Source organism: Alligator mississippiensis, chromosome 6 (genome assembly GCF_030867095.1).
Source record: "Alligator mississippiensis isolate rAllMis1 chromosome 6, rAllMis1, whole genome shotgun sequence".
Classification (NCBI taxonomy): Eukaryota; Metazoa; Chordata; order Crocodylia; family Alligatoridae; genus Alligator; species Alligator mississippiensis.
This window is the reverse complement of record NC_081829.1, coordinates 16,384,682-16,411,381: the sequence shown is the minus strand read 5'-3', so window position 1 is coordinate 16,411,381 and position 26,700 is coordinate 16,384,682. Positions and strand designations below refer to the sequence as shown.

Below are 26,700 nucleotides of genomic sequence, written 5' to 3'. Positions count from 1 at the left end.
TCAGCATTGGCAATGGCATCACCCCCCTAATCCTTGTCAGGGCCCAGACTACCTCCTCCCACCCTGATTCATGAGGCGCTATGTGGGGGCACTATGGGGGGCGCTGGAAGGAGCACTTCAGCTGTGGACTGGGCTTGATACTATGATCACATGTGGTGCAGGGATAGGGGAGAGGGTGAGCCTCCTACTGATGTCTGTTCCCTGGCCCCACGCCATGGCTGGCTGACCGGATCCATGAAGCCCTGACCTGCCGGATCCATGTCTCCTCACCTGCATGGACCAGGAGCCCTCCTTGGATGAGTAGGGCCCAGGGGCTTGAAGTGCCCATGACCTGGCACCGGGCCATGGGCCTCCTGCCATGGGCTCTTCTGTTCATGCATCACAGGCACTACTGCCCACAATCCGGTGCCCACAACCTGGGCACCATCCCCTTTCCCCTCTCCCTCCCCAAATCCCCTGTGGACACACACTGGAGTGGTGGGTAATATGGCATGAGGAAGAAACATGCCTCAGTTTAAAATTTTGCAGTTGCCAAATTTTTCCTGTGTTTAATAATGAAAACCTGTTGAACATTGCCCGTGTCTCAGCTTGGTCCCTCCTCTCAGTTAACAGAAAACAGAAAACCTTTGGCAGTGGCAGTGTGCGTGTATGTGTGTAAGGTGGGCGGGAGTTTGAGAATGGGGTGACACAACCTGGAAGGGGGTTTGGCATCAGGGGGAATGCCACAGGGCCTGAACTTAACAAACATGAAACCTTCGTGGGGAGGCACAGGGTAGGGGGCTTTTGACCTGACACCCTACTTTCATGGATCTGGAGTCAAGACTCATAGATTCATAGATTGTAGAGTAGGAAGGGACCACAATGGATCATCGTGTTTGACCCCTTCCCCTGGCAGGAAAGAGGACCAAGGTCAGATGACCCCAGTCAGGTGACTATCAAGCCTCCTCTTGAAGACCTCCAAGTTAGGTGATAGTACCACCTCTCTTGGCAGCTCGTTCCAGATCCTGGCTACCCTTACTGTAAAAAATTCTTCCTAATGTCTAACCTGAATCTACTCTCCACTAGTTTGCACCCATTATTCTTAGTTACTCCTAGGGGTGATCTGGTAAATAGCACATCTCCAATTTCCTGTTGTCCTCTGTTGATAAACTTATAGGCTGCTACAAGGTCTCCCCTCAGAAGTCTCTTGTGAAGGCTGAAGAGATCCAGATCCCTCAACCTCCCCTCCTAGGGTCTTTCACGGAGGCCACTAATCATGCGAGTGGCCCTCCTCTGAACTCTCTCCAGATTCTCTGTGTCCCTTTTGAAGTGCAATACCCCAAACTGGACAATTGTGGCCTGTTCAATGCTGCCTAGAGGGGGAGCATCACCTCCCTCAATCTGTTGGTCATGCATTTGCTAATGCACGACAAGGTGCAATTTGCCTTGTGGATGGCCTCGTTACACTGCCGGGTCATGTTCATCTTGGAGTCAACTATGACTCCAAGATCCCTTTTAGCCGCTGAGCTGCTGAGGAACTCATCCCCCAACCTATAGGTGTGCTGGGGATTCCTCCTCCCTAGGTGGAGTACCTTACATTTACCTTTGTTAAATTGCATCCTATTTCATTCTGCCCATTGATCCAACCTGTCCAGATCAGCCTGTATCTGCTCCCTGCCCTCTAGTATGTTAACTTTTCCCCATAACTTGGTATCATCTGCAAACTTGGAGAGGGTGCTCTCCACATCCTCATCCAAATTGCTGATGAAGGTATTAAATAACACCAGTCCAAGGACCGAACCCTGCGGGACCCCACTGCCCACCTCCTTCTAGGCTGAGAATGACCCATCCACCACCACTTTCTAGGTGCGGTCCCTAAGCCAATTGGCCACCCACCTGACTGTGTAAGTGTCCACTCCACAGCCCGTTAACTTCCCTATGAGAATACTGTGTGAAACTGTGTTGAAGGCCTTCTTAAAATCCAGGTAGATGACATCAGCCTCAGCTTCTGTGTCAAGGCAGTGTGTGACCTGGTCATAAGAGGCTATAAGGTTTGTCAGGAAGGATCTACCTGTGATGAACCCATGCTGGTTTCCTTTCAGCATCATTTCCTCTGCTGGGCCTTCACAAATGCGCTCTTTGATGATTTTTCCCAGTATTTTCCCAAGGATAGAAGTAAGACTGACTGGCCCAAAGTTACCCAGCTCATCCCTTCTCCCCTTCTTCAAAATGGGCATGGCATTGGCCCCTTTCCAGTCCTTAGGGACCTGGCCAGAGCACCATGAGTACTTGAACAGCCATGCCAGCAGCTCAGCTATGACACTGGCCAATTCCTTCAGCACCCGTGGATGGAGGTCATCTGGGTCAGCTGACTTGTACCCATCCAGCCCTTCCAAGTGCTCTTCAACTAAGTCAGCACTAACCTTTGGCAGTCTGGTGCCTTTTGGACATTTTTCTATGCTCAAGGTCGGGGAATTGCCTTGGTCAGTACTTAGGAATACTGAAGCAAAGGACTCATTGAAGAGCACTGCCTTTTTTCTTGCGTCAACCACCAACTGTCCTGATTTGTCCCTCAGGGGCCCTATGTTACTTTGCGCTTTCCTTTTGCTTGCTATGTATCTGTAGAAGGACTTTTTATTGTCCTTAATTGTAGCCAGGCTAGGCTCCAGTCCTGCCTTGGCCTGCCTAACTGCAACAGCATGCCAGAGAGGTGTATTCCTCCTCGGTGGCTGCCTCCTGCTTCCACTGCCTATAAATCTCTTTCTTGGCCCCCAGTCTTTTCTTGAGTTCCCTATTCAGCCAAGGGGGATTTTTTATCCCCTTACCCTCTTTCTTGCATAAGGGGATAGACTCCTTTTGTGTCCCAAGGATCGCTCCCTTGAGAAACCTCCAACCCTCCTGGACCCCCATTTGCTCGATGCTCCTGCATTCGGCCACCTCACTAACTAGCCTTCTAAGTTTACTAAAGTTGGCCCTTCTGAAGTCTAACACTTTAGCCTCACTGGATATTTTTCTCACCCTTCACTGGATAGTGAACTTTACCAAGTGATGGTTGCTATCTCCCAGGTTACTGTGTACCCACAGGTTCCCAGCAAGATCATCCCCTGTTGCTAAGACCAGGTCTAGCAAGATGCTACCCCTGGTGGGACTGGACACCACCTGGGTTAGGTGGAAGTCCTGCACGCAGTGTACGAACCGATATGAATGGTTTGTTTTGGCCGTCTGCTCCTCCCAGCGGATGTTTGAGTAATTTAGATCCCAAATGACCACTGCCTCCATCACCTGAATGGCCTTTGAGAGCTGCCTGGAGAATACCTCATCTAGCTCATCATCCTGATGAGGAGGTTAGTAGACCCCCACTACCAAGTCCTTTTCCCCTGGCCCCCCTGGATCCTGATCCACAATGCCTCGGTATTCCCCTCCTCTACCCCTGCCTTGATGATGGAAGATGTGTACTGCTCCCTAACATAGAGAGCTACACCTCCATCTTTTTTCCCCACTCTGTCTCGCCTATACAGCCTGTACCCCTCAATGCCTACTGCCCAGGTGTGCACAGAATCCCACCATGTTTCAGTCAAGCTGACTAGGTCATACTGTGTGCTAGCAAGTAAGAGTGTGAGCTCCTTCTGCTTATTCCCTATACTCCTGGCATTTGTGTAAAGACATTTTAGCCCCCCACCATGGGTGCTCTTGGTGCTCCTTTGCCTTGATGGTTAGTGTGCCCCTTTGCTTACCTGGTTAGGTCCGGTGCCTTGCTTGTGGCTCGCCAACCCTGGGTTCTCATCGGCTACTGGTTCCCTGTCCCCCATCGAACCTAGTTTAAAGCTCTTTGGAGGGGATCAGCCAACCTGCGGGAGAACAGATGCTTACCTCTAGGAGAGAGATGAAGATCATCCCTTCCCAGGAAGCCTCCGCCCTGGAAGTGCTGATCATGGTTGTAGAATCCAAAGCTCTCCTGAAGATACCATCTCTGGAGCCACTGGTTGACTACCCTGATGCAGACATCCTGACACCTCTGGCTGCTGCCACCTGGAAGGATGGAGGAGAATACCACCTGTGCCCCTGACTTCCTGAGCCCAACCCCCATCTTATGGAAGTCCTTCATGATGCAGTCTCCCAGCCACACCATGATGAGTCTGGACTACTCCCGGCCGCATCATTTGTGCCCACATGGACAACTCTCACCTCCACTGTGCCACAAGGTGTCTCTTCCAAACAGAGACCATCTGGAGCCCCTGGTCATGTGACTCAGCAGCCCAGGTGTAAGCCCCCCGACCTGTCTATATTCCCCATATATGGCCTGATTCATTCCCCCAGCCAGTCTCATAGCCCTGGTGACAGGAGTCCATGGTGTGTGGCCTCAGCTCAGAGTTTGTGATCATAGCTTGTAATGTCTCCTCTTCATTTTGCTGGCATCTTGTACACACCTCTCATTTATTCAGCAGGAGTTTGGTCACCCATCCTGGACTCACCATGCAAGCTGCCAGATGTGGACCCTGCAGACAAGAGGGAGGGGCTACATAGCTTGCAGGAGTGGGGAGGAAGTTGGGAGGGGGCAGGTCCAGGCTCAGAATGGGCTCGCAATCATGAGAGTGGGGTTGGGGTGTATAGAGCTCAGCAGCTTCACCTAATAGGCCTCAGTTGGATCCATTCACCCCTGAATGTGCTATCTTCTCTCTCCTTCCCCCAAACTGTAGAATTTTTGCATACTTGTAATTGCTCTTCATGATTACCCAGGTCAGGCAATTTCTCTGTTGCACTGCAATAGACAAAATGGGGCAAGGCTAGAGAGGTACCTTATAGAGTAAACAGACAAACAATACAAAGACCCAATCCTGCTCCACTTGAAATTAAGGAAAAATTACCCCAATGTCAGATTTAAGTGTTACTACATTTAAAAAACTTGCATGTGACTAAAGGACTGTGTGATAAACTTAAAAAAAGAAAAAAAACCCTCCCCCGCCAAAAAAAAGTTCACTGCACTAGCCATGAGACCACTTAAGGACACCAACTTGGAAGCATAATTGTTTTGAGTGCAAACATTCAATGCTTTTTTAAAACCATTGAACAATTTCTTGGTAAACAGTGTATTTTACTGGGCCATGAGATCAAGTGTCCACTGCCTGTCCTGTAAACATACAATGTCCTTGATTGGCTGGTAGTAGTAGGGTGTCCGCTAATTAGGCAATTAAAAAAGAACTGATGGAATATTGTCACAATACTAAATACCTGGTGATCTTAAATCATCCTTTCTGGAGCATGAGCTGGCAAATGGGACAGCCTGACTGCCTCCACTTACTAGAGCTTCAGGGGAGTGACCCTGTTTGTCTGGTGACTTACAAAATTTTGTATAGATTTTAAGTAATCTACTGGGTTCAGAAGAGAAAATCAAATCACTGCTTCATTTGCAGGCAGCAGATTGGGATGGCGAGCAAAGAGTTTCCTCTCCTCCCATTGAAGAATGTGAGGTGTTTCCTAAGGGGAACGTCATAGACCGGGGGGGGGCTGGGGTTATTGCTAAGTGGGTCTAAGAAAGGAGCACTATATTAAGGCTACGAAGACCATTGGTTGTTATTATTCATATAGCCAGGAAACATGATGACTGAACAACAGTAACTAATAAAACAATGTGGGAGCTATGGGACTCCCAGCAGCATACCTCAAACTGTCTACACCAGATTTCTATCAAGTGCACATGGTTCCAAACCAAACCATCCAAAGTAGTGACCAGGATTATTAGAAATTGACTTTAAGACAGAGAAACAGTCTGCTTCTTTATGGGCCACTGAATGCACCCAAGGTTTCTGGGACTTTGTGTCTGTGAGCTGGACCCATGGGCTTCTGGTTCTGCATTTTGTATTGAGCACAGGGAGTATAAGTGCTTTTCACAATCTAGGTTTTACACGATTAGTCTGCATAAATGTGCAGATGTCGATTTTGAGCATGTTCAAGTACATTTTGTAGTTCCATTCAGGAACTTGCCCTTTGCCAGAAATCATTGCAGTTCTTAAGACAGGTTAATCCCCCTCCCCCCCCTTCTCTCCAATTAACCTATTCTTAAAATAGGTTAACTGTGAGCAGAAGCAAAATAGCAGCAGTTCCACATTCAGAACCGGGGCAGACAAGATGGGCTGTGGCTTAGACTAGACTACCACCCCAAGAGGGAGGGTGAGTGGGGTGCTGCAAAGCTTCATGGGATGTCAGTGGAATGCAACTTTACTATGTGTCAGGATGGGATGTGGTACAGAGGTTTGTTACAGTGCTCCAACCTATAGTGCTGAAGTCTGATACCACATCCATTCAGGGTCATCTTAAAATGGGATCTACCATTTTTACACTGCTCTATGGGCCCTGACCATTTGTTCAGCTATGACTGAAAAGCACTTTCTGTGCGCCTGCCATGCAATAAGTGTAACTTCTGTATCTGGCCACATAGGCCAGTGTGGAAAAGGAGTGTGTATCCATTACAGTCAACCCAGGACCTGGCCCACAAGCCACATACTAGTATCTTGGTTTGCCAGTGGAGGAACACACTCTTTCCAGTCCAACTTACTCACCAGCATTATAACACCATTGGAAGAGGAAAGCAATTACTCTAAAGCAGTTGTGTTCAGTCTTTTGAACCCACAGGCTGGATCAGTGGAATAGCTCTGCAGGCTAAATTGGGCCCCATGTGCCAGAATTGGGGCCGGACTCCTTCTATGTAGCCTTGTGCCACCCTACTCATCCCTGTGTTACTCTGATAGGCCTTGCACTGTGCCTCTCAGCCCTATGCCACTCTGCACTGTCCAAATGTGCTTTGTATTGTGTTGCTTGGGCCTGTGCCACTCTGCATTGCCTGGGGCCACCCTGCACCATTCCACTAGCCCCATGCCACTCCACATCATCCTACTCATTCCCATGTCTCCTCACACCATCCTGCTCAGCCATGTGCTACTCCATGCTGCCCTGATCAGCCTTGTGTTACTCCAACTGGCCTCATGTGCTCCATTTAGCATGCCATACTATTAAGCCCACAGGGTCCAGAAATTTGACAGTAGGAGAGCAGTAATTTGGTGACACTGCTTCCTACCCATGGGCTATGAGGCAGAGGTTGAGCACCCCTACTCAAAAGTCTTCCCTTCCTCCAGGATGCAAAGGATAGGCAGCTCATGTTGTGTCTCCATGAAAATGTCTTCTAGTCTGGACAGTTTGTGGATGTTTACATTTTGTCTATTGCAAATCTTAGTTTAACTCCCATTGAAGCCAATGGGACCTATCCATTGAATTCAGTGGAAGTTGGATCAGGACCCTTAGTAATACCCTGATTTTAGCAAGGCTATTGATATGGTCTTCCACAACATGCTCACAGGCAAGCTAAAGAAGTACAGGCTGGATAAATGGACTGTAAGGTAGAGAGAAAACTGGCATGAGCATCAGGATCAGAAGGTAGTAATCAATAGCTTGATGTCTTTTGGCAGCTGGTATCTAGTCGAGTGCCCCAGGGTTGGTCCTGGGGCCAGTTTTGTTCAATGTCTTCATCAATGACCTGGAAGATGGCATAGAGTACACCCTTTGTAAGTTTGCATATAACACCAAGCTGGGGGAAGTAGTAGATATGTTGGAGGGTAGGGCTAGGATTCAGAGTGACCTAGACAAATTGAAGGATTGGGCCAAAAGAAATCTCATAGGTTAAACAAGGACAAGTGCAAAGTCCTGCACTTAGGCAGGACAATTCCACACACCGGTACAGGCTGCGGGGTGACTGGCTAGGCAGCACCTCTGCAGAAAAGGACCTGGGGGTTACAGTGGACAATAAGTTGAATATGAGCGAACAGTGTGCCCTTGTTACAAAGAGGGCTAATGGCAAACTGGGCTGCTTCAATAGGAGTGTTGCCAGCAGGTCGAGAGAAGTGATTATTCCTCTCTATTCAACACTGGTGAGGCCACATCTAGAGTACTGTGTCCAGTTTTGGGCCCCCACTACAGAAAGGATGTGGACAAAACCAAAAGCCCCGCAGCCAGAACTCAAAAGCCCGCTATTCAGCAACCAAAGGCTCACCAAGAAGCAGTCACAGGCTGAGCAGCAGCACTGGGGTGGTGGGAGGCAGGCACAGCAGGGCTGTGGCCTGCCCAGAGGGACACACAAGGCCTGCAGTGCCCTTAGGCTTCTGTGGTGTGTGCCCCAGGGCACAAAGTGGCTGCAGGCTTTTATAACCCGCAGACAGGGACTGCCAGTGAAGCAGCCCAGCCCTGGAGCAGGAAAAGCTCTCATCCAGGAGCCCTGGGGCTAGGCAGACCCAGTAGCAAACATAGTGCCAGGTTGTGTCTATACATGCATTACTGCACATTAACTAATGATGCTTAAATTTGCTACCTACATTTGCAGGTAGAAAATTTAAGCATGGTTAAGGGAATTTATTGAGCAGTTAGAGTGTGCATGTGTAGATACTCACACATTCTGCACAGTAAATTAGGCTAATGCTCAATAATATGTCTCATGTAGATGTGCCCACTGAGTTATTGACAACTACTCTTGATTATTCAACCAGCTATGCATCAACTTTATAGTTGTTTTCATAGAATCATAGAAGTAGGGTCGGAAGGGATCTTGTAGATCTTCAAGTCTGACCTCCTGCCTGGGCAGGAGGAAAACTGGTCTCAATTGACCCCAGTCAGGTAGGCATCAAGCCGCTTCTTAAAGACCCCCAGGGTAGGAGCCAGCACCACTTCCCTTGGAAGTTGGTTCCAGATCCTAGCCGCCCTGACTGTGAAATAGTTCTTACGGATGTCTAATCCAAACCTACTCTCCAACAACTTGTGGCCATTATTCCTTGTTATCCCGGGGGTGCTAGGGGAAACACGGTCTCCCCCAAACCCTTCTGGTCCCCCCTAGTGAGTTTATAGATGGTCACCAGGTCCCCCCTCAGCCTTCTCTTGTGAAGGCTGAACAGGTTCAGGTCCCGTAGCCTCTCATTGTAGGGTCTGCCCTGCTGTCCCCAGATCACGCGGGTGGCCCTCCTCTGGACCCTCTCAATGTTGTCCACATCCCTCTTGAAGTGGGGTGCCCAGAACTGGACATAGTACTCCAGCTGTGGCCTGACCAGTGTCGCATAGAGGGGGAGGATCACCTCCTTGGACCTACTTGAGATGCACCTGTGGATGCACGATAAGGTCCGGTTAGCCCTGCCGACTGTGACCTTGCATTGTCGGCCCATGTTCATCTTGGAGCCAACGATGTGCTTGCAGCTGGAGAAGGCAGTGGGGACAGGGCACAGGGTGCTGGAAGCCTGCCAAGCCCAAGTTTCCCTGAGCATGCCTGGGCTTCCAGCGCCCCATGCATGGTCCCCACTTACATCTCCAAATGTATTGCTGTAATTTGTTACCTAGCAAACTGAAATACATCAGACATATTTTACTTTGCTACATAAAAAAGCCAGTTAAATCAAAATACACCACCGCACGTGTACATTGTGATGAAATTTAATTGCAATATGCTGTTGCACATGTATACTGTGACTCAAATTGCTAAAAAGGGCAATTAAACCACTAAAAGGGGCAATTTCATCACATCACCCCACCCCATGGCCCTTCATCGTGTGTACTAAGGCCCTGAGTATGCAACCAATTCCACCTGGTAAATAGTGTCCTGCTGTGAAATCTCAGGTTACCTATGTAGCATAGACTCATGATTTCATAAAGGTTTCAGTCATGGGAGGACAGCTGTGAATGTATTTTCATGTAGTCACGTTTGCCTGTTACTTGATGTGTGTACACAAGACGCTGACTGCACAGTCATTACTGCACATTTAATACTTATATAAACAAGTACTATATGGCTGTACAGTAGCTGGAGTTACTGAACAGTAGTGCTGACAAACAGCACATTGTGTGATGCTACTGTGCAGTAGCCTAATCCTACTGCACAGTAGCGTTGCATCATGGTTTTTGCCATGCAGTGCTACTGCGCAGTAGTACTGGGCTACTACATAGTCAGCATCTCGTAGATGTGGCCACTGAAAAAGAAAGCCAGACCTGCATTAAGCCCAGCAGATGGCTGGTGTTTCATTTGAATGTAGACTTCTTTCTGTTCAAGGAAAGCACAGAACAGTGGGAGAATGGGGGTGAGGATCTCTCTCATAGGATTTCCGGAGGGAACCCTTGCCTTCTTGAAGTCCTGAAATGTAGTGTATTCTCTCAGAAGGAAATGTCTTTAATTCACAGGAGCTTAACGGAATTCCAAAGGACGTGATTTCATTTCCAGAAGAGGTGAAGTTTGAAAACTTCAGCGCTGTACTTACGATTAATCTCATTTGCCTTGGGATTTCTGTTTGTAGGCAATTGCTACTTACACAGGATTTATGGGGTAAAAAACATGGCATCTAAGAACATAAAGAATAGCATTACTGTGGTTTCTGAGAAGTAAAACAGGGCTTGAATAAGGAATAAGAGAATGCCAATAAGACAATCTGAAGTCACTGGACACTCACAAGGGACTTAAGCTGCTGAAATGACCTAAGTGGAGATGGCACATAATGAACCCAATTAAATCTGTCTTTAGAGCTCTGTAGAAAGACATGTGCTCTGCATTGCCTGCTCAGGTTCCTCATCAGTCCAGTACAGGAGCAGCAGACAGCAGTGTTATCTAAACTCTTACTGTGAAGACCAAGTTATGCTGGTATAAATCAAGAGTAAAATCAAAGTAAGAACAGAGCTATTCTGGCTTCACTCCAATATATCCCCATGCTCTCAATTATATAACTATTGAATTATTCCTGTATGTCACTGATTGGGAATTGCTTCATTGTTGTGTGAAGTGCTTTATGGCCCAAATGCTAGGGGATGGAAGTGAGCACGTAGCCCAGCATGCATGACAGTGAGTAGTTTGGGAGGTTGTGGGGACTGCTTGCACCTGTGCTTAAGGGGTGCCAGGTAGTGAGTGACCTGTGGCTGGGAGCATTTTCACTCTTTTGCTTTCCCTTTTCTCTTAACCATGAGTTCAACAAATGTCAATAGTTTGTGATTGACCAATATCTGCAATGTGCCTTGGGAGTTAGGGGAAGAGGGCCTGGATTGACATTTTTGGGTTCCCAGGCACTGGAAGGGCACGATGATGGGCTATGGCTGTGTAAGTAGTGAGGACCCAACTAGTTATTAGAACTTTTATTGGGCAAGCAGTGCAAGGGACCATTGATTAATTTTTAATGCCAACAAAAAGGGGTGAAGGAGGTGCGGCAGGGGGAGGGCGGGAGGGAGGGAGAAGGGAGCAGTAATAGGATACTGGCTACATACTATAGTGGTGAGTCTCTTTTTATGACCAGGTTACAAAACACCTGGACGCAGGAGTAGATATCATTTACTTAGACTTCAGGAAGGCCTTTGATACAGTATCCCACCCCATACTGGTGGACAAATTAAGAGTCTGTGACTTGGATGACTACACGGTCCGGCGGGTGGCAAATTGGCTAGAGGGTCATACCCAGAGAATGGTGGTGGATGGGTTGGTACCGACCTGGAAGGACATGGGCAGTGGGGTCCCGCAGGGCTTGGTCCTTGGACCAATACTCTTCAATGTCTTCATCAGTGACTTGGATGAGGGAGTGAAGTGTACTGTGTCCAAGTTTGCGGATGATACAAAACTGTGGGCAGAAGTGGACACACCGGAGGGCAGGAAACAACTACAGGCAGACCTGGACAGGTTGGACAAATGGGCAGGAAACAATAGAATGCGATTTAACAAGGAGAAATGCAAAGTGCTACACCTAGGGAGGAAAAATGTCCAGCATACCTACTGCCTAGGAAATGACCTGCTTGGCAGCACGGAAGTGGAAAGGGATCTATAGGTTAGGGAGTGTCCTTCTCAGCAGCTCAGAGGCAGAGAGGGATTTTGGAGTCATAATTGACTCCAAGATAAACATGAGCCGGCAGTGTAACGAGGCCATCAACAAGGCCAATCGCACCTTGTCTTGCATTAGCAGGTGCATGACTAATAGAACAAAGGAGGTGAGGCTCCCCCTCTATGCGGCACTGGTCAGGCCGCAGTTGGAGTACTGTGTCCAGTTTTGGGCGCCGCACTTCAAGAGGGATGCAAGGAATCTCGAGAGGGTCCAGAGGAGGGCCACTCGCTTGATTAGTGGCCTTTGTGATAGACCCTACGGGGGGAGGTTGAGAGAGCTGAATCTCTTCAGCCTTCACAAGAGACAGCTGAGGGGAGATCTTGTAGCCGCCTATAAATTCATTAGGGGAGGTCAACGGGGATTAGGGGAAATGCTGTTTACTAAGGCGCCCCAGGGAGTGACTAGGAATAACTGGTGTAAACTAGTTGAGAGTGAATTTAGGTTAGATATTAGGAAGAAATTTTTCACAGTAAGGGTGGCCAGGATCTGGAATGGGCTTCCAAGAGAGGTGGTGCTATCACCTAGCTTGGAGGTCTTCAAGAGGAGGCTAGATAGTCACCTGGCTGGGGTCATCTGACCTTGGTCCTCTTTCCTGCCAGGGGCAGGGGATTGAACACGATGATCCATTGTGGTCCCTTCTGACTCTACAATCTATGAATCTATGAATCTCGGAGTCCTAGTGGGCTTCAAGATGGACATGAGTTGTCAGTGTGATGAAGTCATCAGCAAAGCTAACTGCACTTTTTCATGCATCAGCAGATGCATGACAAACAGAACCAAGGAGGTGATACTTCCCCTCTATCGGGTGCTGGTCAGACCGCAGTTGGAATACTGTGTCCAGTTTTGGGCGCTGCACTTCAAGAGGGATGCGGATAACCTGGAGAGGGTCCAGAGAAGGGCCACGTGTATGGTTAGGGGCCTGCAGGTGAAGCCCTATGAGAAGAGACTAGTGCACCTGGACCTCTTCAGCCTCTGCAAGAGAAGGTTGAGAGGTGACCTTGTGACTGCCTATAAATTCATCATGGGGGCACAGAAGGGAATTGGTGAGGCTTTACTCACCAAGTCGCCCCTGGGGGTTACAAGAAATAATGGCCATAAGCTAGCAGAGAGCAGATTTAGACTGGACATTAGGAAGAACTTCTTCACAGTTAGAGTGGCCAAAATCTGGAATGGGCTCCCAAGAGGGGTAGTGTTCTCCCCTATCCTGGGGGTCTTCAAGAGGAGGTTAGATAGGCATCTGGCAGGGGCCATCTGAACCCAGCACACTTTCCTGCCTATGCAGGGGGTCGGACTCCATCTTTTGAGCTCCCTTTCAGCCCTAACATCTATGAATCTATGAGTTGCAGCAGTCAGGGGTTTGGGATGAGGAATGTGGGATGCCTGGAGGACTGACCAGACTAATGTCACTGAATGCTTGGTGTCCACAAATAACAGGGAACTAGTGGAAAATAGTACTTGGTCTTCCAGGTACACTTTTGAACTATGCAAGGTGTCTTTAAACTGTTTTAAGAGGCTTGTCCACTTGAGATTTAAGCTGCATTTATACAGTTCTAAGTGTTATGTGTGTCCATACCAGGAGAGGAGTTTCGTTGTAAATTAATCCTGAACCGAAAGTACCTTCTGAGAGCCCTGTTTGCAACAGAATAGACTTCTGAAAGGATCTTTCACAAACTTCAAATTTAACAATACTTACTGTGGTTAGTTCAAGAAAACAGATTCTAAGCAACAGTTCTATATGTGGTTCTCTTTGTTAACTTGCTGCTTTTCCTTTTTGTGATTTAAAAGATGTAGAGGGAGGGTGCTAGTGAGAGGTGAACCCAAGAGATGCCCCTGGGCAATATGAACTGCAGGGACTCAGGGGTTTTTTGGGTGTTAAGAAGGAGCCTAGAGAGGTGAAAATTGCAGGGTCTAGCTTTTGAGGCTGTTTCCAGAAGAAAAAAGGTTGTTTCATTGTGTCTTTTGACTTCCACTCACTCCGAGGCTGCATCCACACAAACAGGGGCTTGTGTTTGAAGCAGTAAAAATAGTAGTGGCACAAATTTGTGTTGCAACTTTGTGCTGCAGTTCACGTGACTGTTTATGTGGTTTGCAGCAGAACACTGTGTCCCACTGCTCCATGTATTGCAAGGGGTGGGGCTGGCTGGGGCATGGGGTGCCTCACTGTGGGGCTAGTGGGCAGGCAGCCCCCACATGGAGGCACCCTGTAGCCTAGCCAGCCAGGGAGTGGCACAGGCACATAGAGACAGGGGAGCTTGCAGCCCAGGGCTGGTCCATGTGCTGCAGACCACCCATCTCAAGGCACCCTGAGCTGCAGCCAGCCACTGGGGCACAGGATGCCTCAAGATGCAGGAATAGGCAGCCCTGGGCTGGCTGCTCCCCTGTCTCTATGTGCCTCTGTGTGAGGGCAAGACACACTGTGCCCCAGCCAGCTGCTCCACCTGAAAGTTTACATTCTTTAGCCCATTAAGCATGATGTCCATTTTGCTTGTTCCTCTTGGAAAGTATGTTCTGTATTTTCTATTAAGTACTGATTCTAGTGCCTTTCACTAAACTTTCCAGAAGCTTACAAATACTTTTGCATTCTTTCTTTCTAATAGATACAGATTGGCTTGATACACTAATCTGGGATACATTTTATAAAACTCAACAAAATGTTCTTAACGATCATTTTGTTCCATATTTGCTATGCAATTGCTGTCTTAAATCATTAGACACATGTCCAAGAGGGTAAATTGTAAGCATTACTGAGAATACTTGCTGTACTGAAAATGTATTAAAATTATTTCAAGGTATTCTCAAGAGCTACAAAATTGCTCACGAGCTTATAATGAAGGCTTGAACTGCTACACTGTTCATGCCAGAATATAAATGCATGCGGGCTGTGGATTTTGTTTGCATGTGGGTTTCCTTTTAAAAGCACCTGTGTATTCTGTCTCTTTCTCCAAAATATTTTTGCAATACCTATATTGCAAGGTTATCCAATGGCCCTCAACACTTCCTGTCAGAAAAAAACAAAACAAGAAGAATTAAAGAACCAAGAGAAGAATAGTTTGCTTCTACTCAAGGATAGATGAGTAGGCCAGTAAGAACCCAATCACTTTTCCCCGAATAAACCCTCATTTAAGATTTTGAACGAAAACACACCTGCAATGTGTTTTAGTTCAAAAGTGTACTGCTACCATTGTCTCAGCACTGACATGAACTTCACCGTTTATACAAATGCATGTGATGCAATGCCGGGTGCTTTCAAAAGCATCTGGCACTGTCTTGTGCACACATTTAAAAATGTTCTATATTTACAGGTACTAGCTAACTGCACAGTATACTAATCTACTGCACAAAAAAGCATCAGTAAATTCCCATGCTAACAAGCTACTGTGCATCAAATTAGTCTACTGTGCAGTGAGCTAGTACCTGTAAATATAGGTACTAAACTAACTGTGCAATAGATACTGCACTGTAGGGCTCATGTAGACACTGACCAGGAACAGATTAGCTCCAGTCAGCCACACCAGGGGGCCCTGTCCTGGCACTGCTCAGCTTCTGGCTTCCCCAGGAGCTGGAAGCCCATCAGCATGGGGACCAGGTCCCTCTCTGCCCACTTCCCCATCCCAGCACTGTGGGGCTTCCGGCTACCCACAGGAGTGGGGAGCTGAGCACCACCAGGACTGGGAACTTAGCAGTGGGACAGATAGTAGTGAACCCTTGGCTGGGCAGGGAATCCCCACCCAGCTGAGGATCCATTGCTAGCTGCCCCATCTGCAGGTCAGGGCAGGGGGCTGGAATCTGCCTCTCCCCCCCCCCCCCCGCAGCTGCTTCCCAACCCTGTGCCTTAATCACCCAATCAAGGCAGGAGGTGGAGAAGAGTTCCCTCCCTCAGAGCTGTATCTCAGCGCCTGTTTCTGAAATCCAGGGGAGGGGACTCTTCCCAGCCCCCTGCCCCAACTGCCCAATCGGGACACAGAGCTGGAAAACAGCTGCAGGACATGGGAGAACAGTTTCTGGCCAGCCTCCTTTGAAACAGGACACGTGCCCATGTGCACGAGGCAGGAGAGCTCTGCAGCAGCAGCAGCTCTCCTGCCCCGTGCACATCAGGACCCCTCCCAATGTGTATGGGGCCAGGAGACAGCTGTCTCTTGGCCTCATGCTCCCTCACATGCCCTGGGCTAGCACCCAGGGGGAGCCTGAGCTCCCCCAGGCTGCTGCAGTGGTGTAGAGGAGGGTGCGAGCAATCCTTTTTGGGCTGCTCCCATTGGGAGTAAATCTGCTCCCAAGGGCTGCATTTACATGAGACAGTGGGTCCCATGCCATAGCCCTGCACTAGGCATTCCTGGCAGCTGTCCAGGCCTGGCAGCTAAGGAACAGCTGTGCGTGGACACAGAGAACCAGCATGGGACCCACCATGACCTCCTACCTATCTGTGGATGTACCCATGCCTGTGCCCTCCATTCGGGGCCCTAACTGGACCAAGGAGGAGATGGGTGACTTCATGGTGCTATGGGGTGAGACAGAGGTGCAGTGCCAGTTTGAGTGGGGCAGCCACTCCGAACACCCACATATATGAAGTACTGTCAGGCTGGATGTGGGAGCATGGAAATGACTGGTTGGTGCAACAGTGCTGCATAAAGGTCAAGGCCTTGTGGGCACAGTGAGTTGCCATGACAGACCACAATAATTGGTTCAGCCATGCCCACAAGTCCATGCCCTTTATGCATCAACATAATGTCATTCTTGCACCCTGGGACCCAGGGCACAGCCCTAACATGGGTGGCCTGTGCTAGCCCCTGCCCCAGTCTGGCACCCCTGGTGACACATCACAGGTGGTGGGTCCTTAGGCATCCAGTGGCCTGTCCCACCCAGCTCCCCAGCTGCAGTTTCCACTGGCAGCTCGGGGAGCCCTGGCCCCTCACCAGCTCTGCAGCCCCAGAGCCAGCCACAAGGTGTGGCCAGCCATAACACTGCCGGCTGCCAGCTCCTCCCTGGGGGAGTGGGGCGGGGGGGGGGGGCAGCCAAGCATCTGCATGCCACACCCCAGAGGCTTAGGACATTGGCCACATGTAAGCCCTGTGCTGGAAGGAGGCCCTCCCTGCCTCGGTCCCTCTCCTTACCCCAGCCCACCTGGCTCACCCACAGTCCCCTGGCCTAGGATTTCCCCTCACAGCACACAGAGAGGTGGGAGACAGTGCTAAACTTTATTGAGCAGCCTGTGCCCCTGCAGCTAGGCAGCAATGGGCCTCTCGCACGCCGAGGAATGCATCAAAGCCAGCAGCAATGTCCTCCTCAGCAGTGGGAGTCAGGGATGCATAGCGCAGTCACAGGTTGTGCTCCTGGTGGCAGCGGAGGTTCTCCTTGGCAACCTCAAGACAGGCGGTGAGGGAGTGCCAGTGGCCCTTGAGGCAGCTGAAGATGCACTCCACCAGGACATGGCTCCAGCCCAGGCACTGGGTAAAGTGGGCCTGGTGGGGGTCCAGGGTCCCTGATGAAAAGGGGTGGGACCACAACACAGCCCAGCTGCAGATCCAGCAGCCCCAGCACAAAGCACCTACTCTCTATAAGTCCCGCCAGGCCAGAATTGTGAAACACACGGGCGCTGTGGGTGCTGCCCACCCAGCTGGCACTCACATGGATGAATATGTAATGGTGGTCAATGATGGCCTGCAAGACCACGTAGTGAAAGCCCCTGTGGTTGTACTAGGAGTGGTCTCCATGGGGTGGGCAGGTGATGAGGATGTAGGTCCCGTCTAGGGCCCCAATACACTGGGGGGATCCCGGTGCATGGAACGCCATCGGCACCACCAGGGGATCATGGACACAGAGCACAGCATCCCCCAGCATATCCTGCAGGGTGCCACATACCTCCAAGATGGCCTTGTGATGGCCTTGCCCATGCCAAAGAAATGGCCCACATAGCAAAGAATGGTGGGTGTGGCCAGCTTGAGAAGGGCGAGGGCCAGCTGAGAGTCTGCAGGGAGGGCTGGGCACATGCCAGTGTCCTGCCATTCCAGGTGGGGCTGGAGGGGCTGGAGGAGGTCACAGAAGGCAGCCTGGGTCATGCAGAAGCTGTCCGGCCACTGCTCACTGCAGGTGTGCTGAATGGTATGCAGTCACCAGTCCTGGCTGGTCTGGTGCCCCAGAGGTGGTGGAGCTGGAGGCCCAGGAGGGTGACAGTGGTCCTGGTGCTGGCATCCAGAAGCCCTTTGTCAGCGTGCCTGCTGGTGGGAGCACTGGCAGTGGCCATGGGACAGTGCGCTGAGGCCAGGCAGTGGTTCATATGGCAGGCCAACAGGGCTAGCGTGGCGGCCAGCAGGAGCTTGGGGCGCTGGTCATTGCTGCCAGGGGCAGCAGCTGGAGCTGCCATAGTGTGGGGAGTCAGTGTGGCCAAGGAGAAAGCTGCCGTGTGCTGCCCCTGCACTTGTCATGCTGCTCCTGGCCAAGAAAGGGGCTAGCCAGGAAGCAGCATGTGGGGCTGGCTTTTCAAGAGGGCTGCCAGGTGTTGGCAGCTAGAGCTGCGTTTGATGGCAGCAGGGGCCTATTGCAGGGTTGCAGGAAATGGTGCAAAGAGAAGCAAATCTTCCTAATCCCCACATGTGTCAATGCCTGCGTGAAAGCGCTTACATCAGAGTAGCTTACTACCAAAGTAAATTTAGGCCATATCAAATATCTTGGGCTACTGTGCAGTCAGTGTCATGAAAAAACTGTTTGTCAGTGTTACTGCACAGTAACTCAGGTTACTGCAGTAATTACTACACAGTCAGCACCTCATGTAGATGCGGCCAAGAGGGAGCACGTGTAGATGTGCTTACTGGTAGGCTTACTACACAGTATTTTTCCTGCGTAGTAAGCTTACTTTGAATTAATAGCATGTATAGACCCAGCCACTGTGTACAAGGTCACATTTACCTCCCTACATAACTTTGGTGCAGTGTTATTGAGGTGATAGTCTCTCTCCTGTAGGTTCCTGGCTGTCCCACTAACTCTTCCACTGAGATTTACTACTTCCTGCTACATTAATTTGTGATCTCAAACCTGTCGCTTCTCAGTATGCTGTTGAGTCTTCACATGAGTCCAGGAGCTGGGAACCCGGACATACATTGGTTCTAGCTATCCCTTCATCCAGTCCTAATAACCAGAGAACCTGGTTTTCTCTGATAAAAAAAATCCCTAATTTTCAGATTTAAAAAGTAACCCAAAATCTACATTATTCTGTGATTAAAATGAAACACCACTAATAAATACAGAAATATATATAGTGGTGTTTCATTTTAATCATGGAAAAATGTGGATTTTGGTTTACTCGTTTTAATCTGAAAATTAAGGATTTTTTTTAATCAGAGAAAACCAGGATCCCTGCTAATAACACTGTTCCTATGACTCTACTAGGGTCTTGTTCAGTGTTTGAATAAAGATACTGTTCCTCCGGTTCTTTTCTAATGCTATATGAACAGATGCCAGAAACCAAAGCACTTTAAACTAGCATACCTAACAGAAAAGGAAATGCCAAAGTTTGTCCCTGGATGACAGGAAAGCTTCACCAGTGTCTGAATCAAAGAGTAGATTAATCCAGTGAATAACAAAGTACAAGTCTGCTCATGGAATGGGAAGAGAAACTGAATACATTACTGCAGACTTGCAGATTTCCACACCACAAAGGGCTGTTGTGATCAGCCAGTTCCACCTCCAGTGTAACGCAGAGCAGAGAACTTTGTCCAATGATTCCTGCATCACCTTAGCACTTCTTGAGCAAGGGTGTATTTCTTTGTAGAAAGCCATTCAGGCTTGATTTTTAAGGTGCCCAAATGATGGAGAATCTGGTCTATGTAAATACTCAGTCCAGTGAAATCGTCATTAAGCACTAAAGCATAAATGGCCAGAGGTGGCCAGGGAGGAGATGGAGTGTAAGGAGCCTTACTATATGCACATGACTAGCTCTGTCTTTGATGTACAAATGCAGCTTTTGAAGATGAAAGATGCACCTCGTTTTCTTTCTCCCAGTGGCCTGGAAGTTGCACATTGAAACCTGTTGCCCCTGGCCTGCACATGCAAATTAAAGGGGAGGGGCATTACAGTAACTTGCTTTATCTTTTGTCAGTGATGACTATGCCTCAGGCTCCTTGCCAGACACAGTTATGGTCCTCAGATGGGTAAGAATTAGATGCTCCATCTAGTTCATTTGGGGAGGGTTCTTCCTCTCCCTCTGCTGCTGTAGCTCCACAAGTCCCTCGTTAGGCTTATAGAATCCCTCCGCTATTTGTGACTTTTGCTGCAACCCCATTTCTACCCTATTGCTGTGAATCTTATACTCCCCAACCCATCCCCTGTGGGTATCTAGGCTTAGTAAACCCGCACTGATCTCTCTCCTGTGTGCCAGTCTGGTCTGTTTGTTTAGTTGCCAAACTCCCCACCCCCTTGTTGGAGAAATGGATCTCCCCACGTACACCTGCCCCCCACCGGCTACCCCAAGCACTTTCCTTAGCTTCCCACCCTCAGTGCCCAGCCCCCATTGAAGGACCCTGAGTTGCAAGAAATGGCAGGATCCCAGGGTATGGGGAAGAGGGTAGGAAAGGGAGGGGCACTACTGCCCCAATGGCCCCACCACAAAAAATCCCTATCCCAACACTCCCCCCTCCAACAGGGGGCTGATTCATCCCCAGCCAGCCCCAATGCTAAGGCAGGACTGGACCCAAAGGGCAGCGAGCAACTGTCCTGGCTATGTGAGAAGTCCAGATGCAGCTCAGTCCCTCTGACATAGAGGAGATCTCCCTCATACCGCCAAAGCTGGGGACTGACAATGAGGTGAACCTGTCACCTCTGGAGCTATATCTGAAAACCTATTCCCAGGGAAAATCAAGTGGGTGGAGACCACCCTAAATGAGCACTCTGGACAGTAAGTCTGTGACCCAGTCACAGTCTGTGATTGCTGTGACCCACAGTCATCCCTGCTTCATCATAGGTGCTGGGGTTGAAGTCTTGACCTTGGCTATCACTCCCCTTCCAACTACCTGTAGGAAGCGGAAATCCACCAGTGACTGATGAGGAAGTCCATTTTCCTCAAGATTCCAAAGTAGACAATACCGCTACCGCTGAAATGCCCACAGCATCTCTTCCAGACCCCACCAACACCACCCTGTCACAGCTCCCAACACCTACTATAACTGCTGAGGATGGGAAAGACACAGGACCCCTTGACAGTCATTGGAGCCCTGAGCAGGATAACCAGGGTAGGTGGTAAGGCAGGAGACAGGTAATTCTGAGTAGGGTTTTCCATCTTCTTCCATGACCCCTACTCACTCTGGCTCTCCCTCCCACCCCCCAATCCTTCCACTGGTTTGGGGTGACATAGAGGACCAGATGGTTCAGATGGTAACCTCTGGGGCAGAGAAAAGGGACACACCTCCCAACCCTCTCTGTCCTGGGAGGCCCTCCCCATGGAACCCAGGGACCAGGAGGACAAGCAGGACTCTGGGGACTCAGTGGAACCTGCAGATCTCTAAGCCTCAGCTTTGCCCAGGGAATAGCTGCTCCAGTTCCTGGAGATCATGTCACACACTGTGAACAAGGTTCAACCCACCCTGAACTGCTGGGGGACTACTACCAGGGCCTCAATGCTGTGAGGTTCTTAGTGGGGGGAGAGAAAAGGGCCCAAGAGACAAAATTCCAGGAGCTACCAGAGAGCCCACAGCTTCCAGGATGCCCTCTATGCCTATGGGAGGAGAGCAGGGTTGCTGCTAGGTCCTGCAATTGGCACCACCTTTCATGAGGCCCTCACTGGGCCTTCCATCATCCCACAGCCATGAGGACTCTCACCATTACCACCTTTAATGTCCATGGCTGCAGGATGCATTTTTGTAGATGTCAGGTACTCTCCTAACTCAGGACAAGGGAGTATTCTGTGTTATTATTGCAGGAGACCCACAATCCTGGCCAACAAAGCTAGCTGGCAGCTAGAGTGAGGGGATAGGGTCCACTTCAGCCACCTCACAGGTACATCATGTGGGATGGTGGCTCAGAGATCCTGCAGATAGCTGAGGTACGGTCTGGTCATCTGCTACATATCTGGGTCTAAATTCAAGAGTTCATCTCTGAACCTGGTTAACATTTATGATCTTGTGAACAATCTTGGGATGACACAATACTACCAGCAGGTAGCCAACTACCTTGGCACACTGAGTCTTCACAAATGCCTGGTCCTTGGTGGGAACTTCATTGTCACCCTTGAGGTGCAGGACTGATCCAGCAGGAAGTGGAGTCAAGCCACTGCAGACATCTGAAGGGAAGTCATCACTGACCACTTGCTGATGGATGTCCAGCATGCCCAATGTTCTGAAGACACTATGTTTACCTCTGTCAAGATGAAGGAATATCAGGCATGTGACTCCCATCTAGAGAGGATCTACATCTCTCTCCTGGACACTATCCAAATGCATAATTTATCTTTTCACCAGCCCCTTTCAGGAAAGACCATCTTGCCTGCACTTGGGTCACAGGACCTAAATGCTCAGGGACAGCATACTGGCACTTCAATAAAAGTTTGCTGGAAGATATGGTCTTTGATCTTCTAGCTAACCTGACATGAGCAGCAGTGAATCTCCCCTAGGCACATAGATGTTGGGATATGGGGAAGGTTTGTGTGGGGCTCCTGTGCTATAGCTATATTTGGGGCATACCTGGCACAGGGAGGCACCCAGAGAGCAGCTCGAGAGGTGCTTTGCCACCAAGCCATACAATTCATCCCTCTGTGGAAAGTGTGAGAGGCTGGAAGAGCTCTGAATGACTGCTATGCCTGTGGTACATTTATCCAATTCCAGACCCATTTCCTCTTGGGAGTTGGATTGTGGCTCCCACTACTTCTATGCCCCAGAGAAAAAATGGATGCCAAGAAGTACATCGTCTGCATCCCAGTGGAGGATGACTCCTCTCTCCCTCCTCACAGACCCTTATATAAGCAGGACTCTTCTTACCAGGTCTGACCAATGCCAATGCCCATAAAGTCCTGGGGGAGGGACTGTCACAAGCCATCACAAGTGACTAGGATTGGCTGGAGGATCCTCTGTGTGGCTGAATTATTGGATGCCCTGTGTCTGATGCCCACCAACAAGTCTCCATTGCTGAGCTGACAGTGGAGTTCTGCCATGTATATTGGGATTTCCTCAGTCTGAACTTTGCTGTGGTCTGGGATGAGTCTAAATGGGATGAAGTATTTATTTCCCTTGTCATGCAAGACAGCTATGTTGACCCTGTTGTCCAAAAATGGGGACCCTCATAACGTGAGGAACTGGTGACAATTCTTGCTCCTCTATGCATACTACATGGTTGTGGTCAAAGCCATCTCACTGCAGCTGACATCTAGGCTGGCAACAGACATGATCCACTTTGACCAGGCATACTCAGTCCTATCACTTTCCAGTGGATAGTGTATCAATGCTGGATACAGCTGGCCAGCCAGCTCTGCGCTGTCTCAATCAAGCCCTTTCTCCTGTGCAAGGGGCTGATGTTTTCTGAGCTGGCCATGAGAGTAGTCCTTCTGCCATAATTTGGTGGACATGCTCCTTGCCATCCAGATTCTGAAGGACCTAGAGCAAGTGGAAGTTTGTGTAATGGGGCCCCTGCCCAATTACTGAAAAGGAGAGCGAACCCAGGGTCCTGCTGGCCAGCCAAGCCCCTGTGAGCAGATGTGATGGGGCTTAAGTTCGCAGTCCCACAGAACTAACAGGGGTGGAGAACTCCCCGAGTCCTTTGGGTCCCAGTCCACTGCCCACATCTCCTCTTTAAAGTGTTCTTTATGAAATTTCAGGTGCAATATGGTGGAGTCAGGCTACTGTGCATCTTCAGAGTCACATATACACATGATTATTCAGAAGCAATTAGGACTTGTGTAGAGATGATATCTTCTATTAGACCAACTAGATTTTTACAAAAAAAAGTCTTTAAGTGCAAGCTTTCAGGCACAAACACCCTTCATCAGGCATCAGAGAAAAGATAGTAAAAGTTCTCCTGGGTAGAAATGAAAGTTCATATTTCATAGGAGAGTTGATGGTGCAGTAAAATCTCCTCTTTGGAAAAGTTCATTTGATATACAGATTAGGCTCAGAGAAAATAGTCTGTTTACCTTGAAGTTGTTCGGTGGTAAGCAGGATGTATTCATATTTCCTTCTGGTTATGGTGTTTTGTATTTCACAGAGGAGTAAGTAGATGGAATGCCTCTGTGAATACTCCTGGAATACTCCTCTGTGAAATACAAAACACCATAACCAGAAGGAAATATGACAGACTATTTCAACCTTTCTCTGAGCCTAATCTGCATATCAAATGAAAATCCAAAGGTTCCTGACTAGAGGGTCTTGCTTTTTTCTTTTTGGTCACAATGGGCATATCTACATGTACATTAAAGCACTTTTTCTAATGTGCACTAAATTTAGTACGTACCTCCAATGTGAGATACTAAAGAAATGCATATTAGACTGCCTTAATGCTCAGTGATGAATACTCATGGTTTTTAAGTGACATTTACCCTATTTTACTGCATATAAGCATAATTGCATGGTTTTTACATGATGCTTTAATCATGTAAGTAAAATAGGCTACTGTGCATTAAAGTGAACATGTAACATGCCCACTGAAAGCCAATTTTGGGGTCAGGAAGGAATTTTTCTCTTAGGACAGACTGGCACAGACTAGAGTTTCTGCCTATTCTGTAGCTTGGGACATAGTCTGTTACTTAGGATTTGTTGAACGTGTTATTAAAGAACTACTTCCCTGTCCTTGTAGTGTCAGGCCTCCTTACCCCTGCTTTCACCTTTAGCAGGGTGGTTTGGGTGTTATGGGTTTTGTCCCTGTTACTGTTGGTGAGGGTTTGAAATGGTGATTTTTGAAGGATCCTTCCAGTTAATAATTGCTTGAAAATGCAGGGGAGTGGACTAGATGGTCATGAAGGAACATCCAGACCTCTGTTCCTAAAAGAGATGAGGACTCTGCCAATATCCTGCTACTGCAATGATGCAATGACAAAGAAGTAATTGGTTTATACATGCAGGCAGCACATGGGCAATTTTGTGGGTTGATCACAGCACTGGCCACTATTTTCACAGGCTAATTGTGGCAGCCACCCCCTGCCCTCCACAGCTCTGATTGGTTGAGGGGCCATCATGGTCCTGCCCCTCATGCAGATTGGCAGATGGCCCCAAACTGTGGTATATTCACCCTGATGAAGCCCACAGAAACCATTAATAAATGCATTATTAAGCAATCGAAGCATTCAATTAAGCTCTAAACTGAGATGTCTTATGAAATTAAAGCTATACACACCATGAATTGTAACTAATGCCATCACCATACTTTATTAATGACATTGTAAAAAGGAGTTAAGCAATAGGCAGTGCTACCCTTGAGAGAGGCAATTCATGCTAGCTGTTAAACACTAGCATGCAACATCCACTGGCAGTTGCTGCTGACATCCTCTGTCTCTGTTGGGTGAACATTTGTCCATACACTAGATCCATTGAGTTGGTTGGATGCAGCATTTTGCTAGGACATACAGATGTGGAAACCAGTCACAAACAGAGTCCCAAAACACAGGCACAGACAGGCATCTGGCACTCTTTGACAAAGTTCATGTAAGCAGCATGCTTTTTCCCCAAGATTGATTTCATTAACTAAGGGTCACAACTCAGAGCAGGCATCTGATTGGGGTCCAAAATGTGAACAGCACTAAGGAAGGAGGCAGCCAGTTGTCTGAACCAGAGTGGCACTGATGGGCATACCTGTAGTACTGGTTCAGCTTCACATCTATTGCCTGGAACAGTTTCTTTCTCTGCTGGTTTTAACAAGGACAGCTTGACTGTCTTTGCAATGTTCTACTTTGACCCAGCTTATTAAATCCATCCGCTCATTGTGTGTGTGGTGGATCACAGCCTGCCAGCTCCATGAACCAGGTGGCAGGTGGGGTTGTCAGTTAACTTAATAGAGTGTGGAGCTAATGGGAGACTTCCCTACCCTAAATCATATGTATCATAATCGTTTACAGGAATGTCTAAGTGGGGATCCCAACTCTTGCCTGTCACATCATGGTGTTGGAAGAAGTTTTCTATTGGGAGGAGTTTGTCATGACCCAAAGGTCTGATTTTTTTTGTGTGTGCTTCGGCACTAAGAATTATCCCCGTGGGTATACAGCTTTGTTGCGCGGAGGAGTTCTGCTGCGCAGAGAACCCGCGCGCAGGGAAGTGTTCCCGCCACTTTGCAGCGATCTTTGCAGGGTGCATTTCCTTTGCAGCACAGAAATGCACTGTGCAAAGGTTTCCCGCTCGTCGTATGCAAATCCGCGCCCCGCAATTGGCTAGTTCTAAATTATTCACACGCGGCGGCTAGCGATTGGCCTGCTAGCTGTATAAGAGGCTTGAGCAGTTTCCGCCCAAGCCGAAGAGGACTCCGCATCCATCTCGTGGGGACTCTGGGTGTGCGCGGCAGGGTAATAGAAACCCTGTGTGTCACTCAGAGGAGTTTGGCGGCCTGATCCACCGCCCACCTCTTCCCGTCTTCGAACGGAGCCTACTATAAGACGTAACGACGAGTCTAATGCGCGCTTGTCCTGGACATCCGGAGTTTGTCTGCGTGGAGCCTAGCAAGCTCCACGTGATTGTTCGTGTTCTGTCTGCGTGGAGCCTTGCAACCTCCACGTGTGTTCGTGTTTTTTGTTGTAACCGCAACTCAAGCAAGTTCTCAGCCTACACCACGACCACCTCGGTGTAAGTAAACAATCTTAAAATCAACCGTTACGTGTCTGTGCCTAATTCTAGCTTGGCGCCCGCCCTCTCCGACCCGGCCTGCCCGGGCTGCTGGCCACAGCCCGCGT

At 48.9% G+C, this 26,700-nt stretch overlaps 1 long non-coding RNA gene across 1 annotated transcript in view; it reads left to right on the top strand.

Moving 5' to 3' along the window:
• LOC132251250 (uncharacterized) overlaps positions 1–26,700 on the top strand; it is a 45,298-nt gene that overhangs the window by 8,259 nt on the left and 10,339 nt on the right. The gene's annotated exons all lie outside the window — the stretch shown is intronic.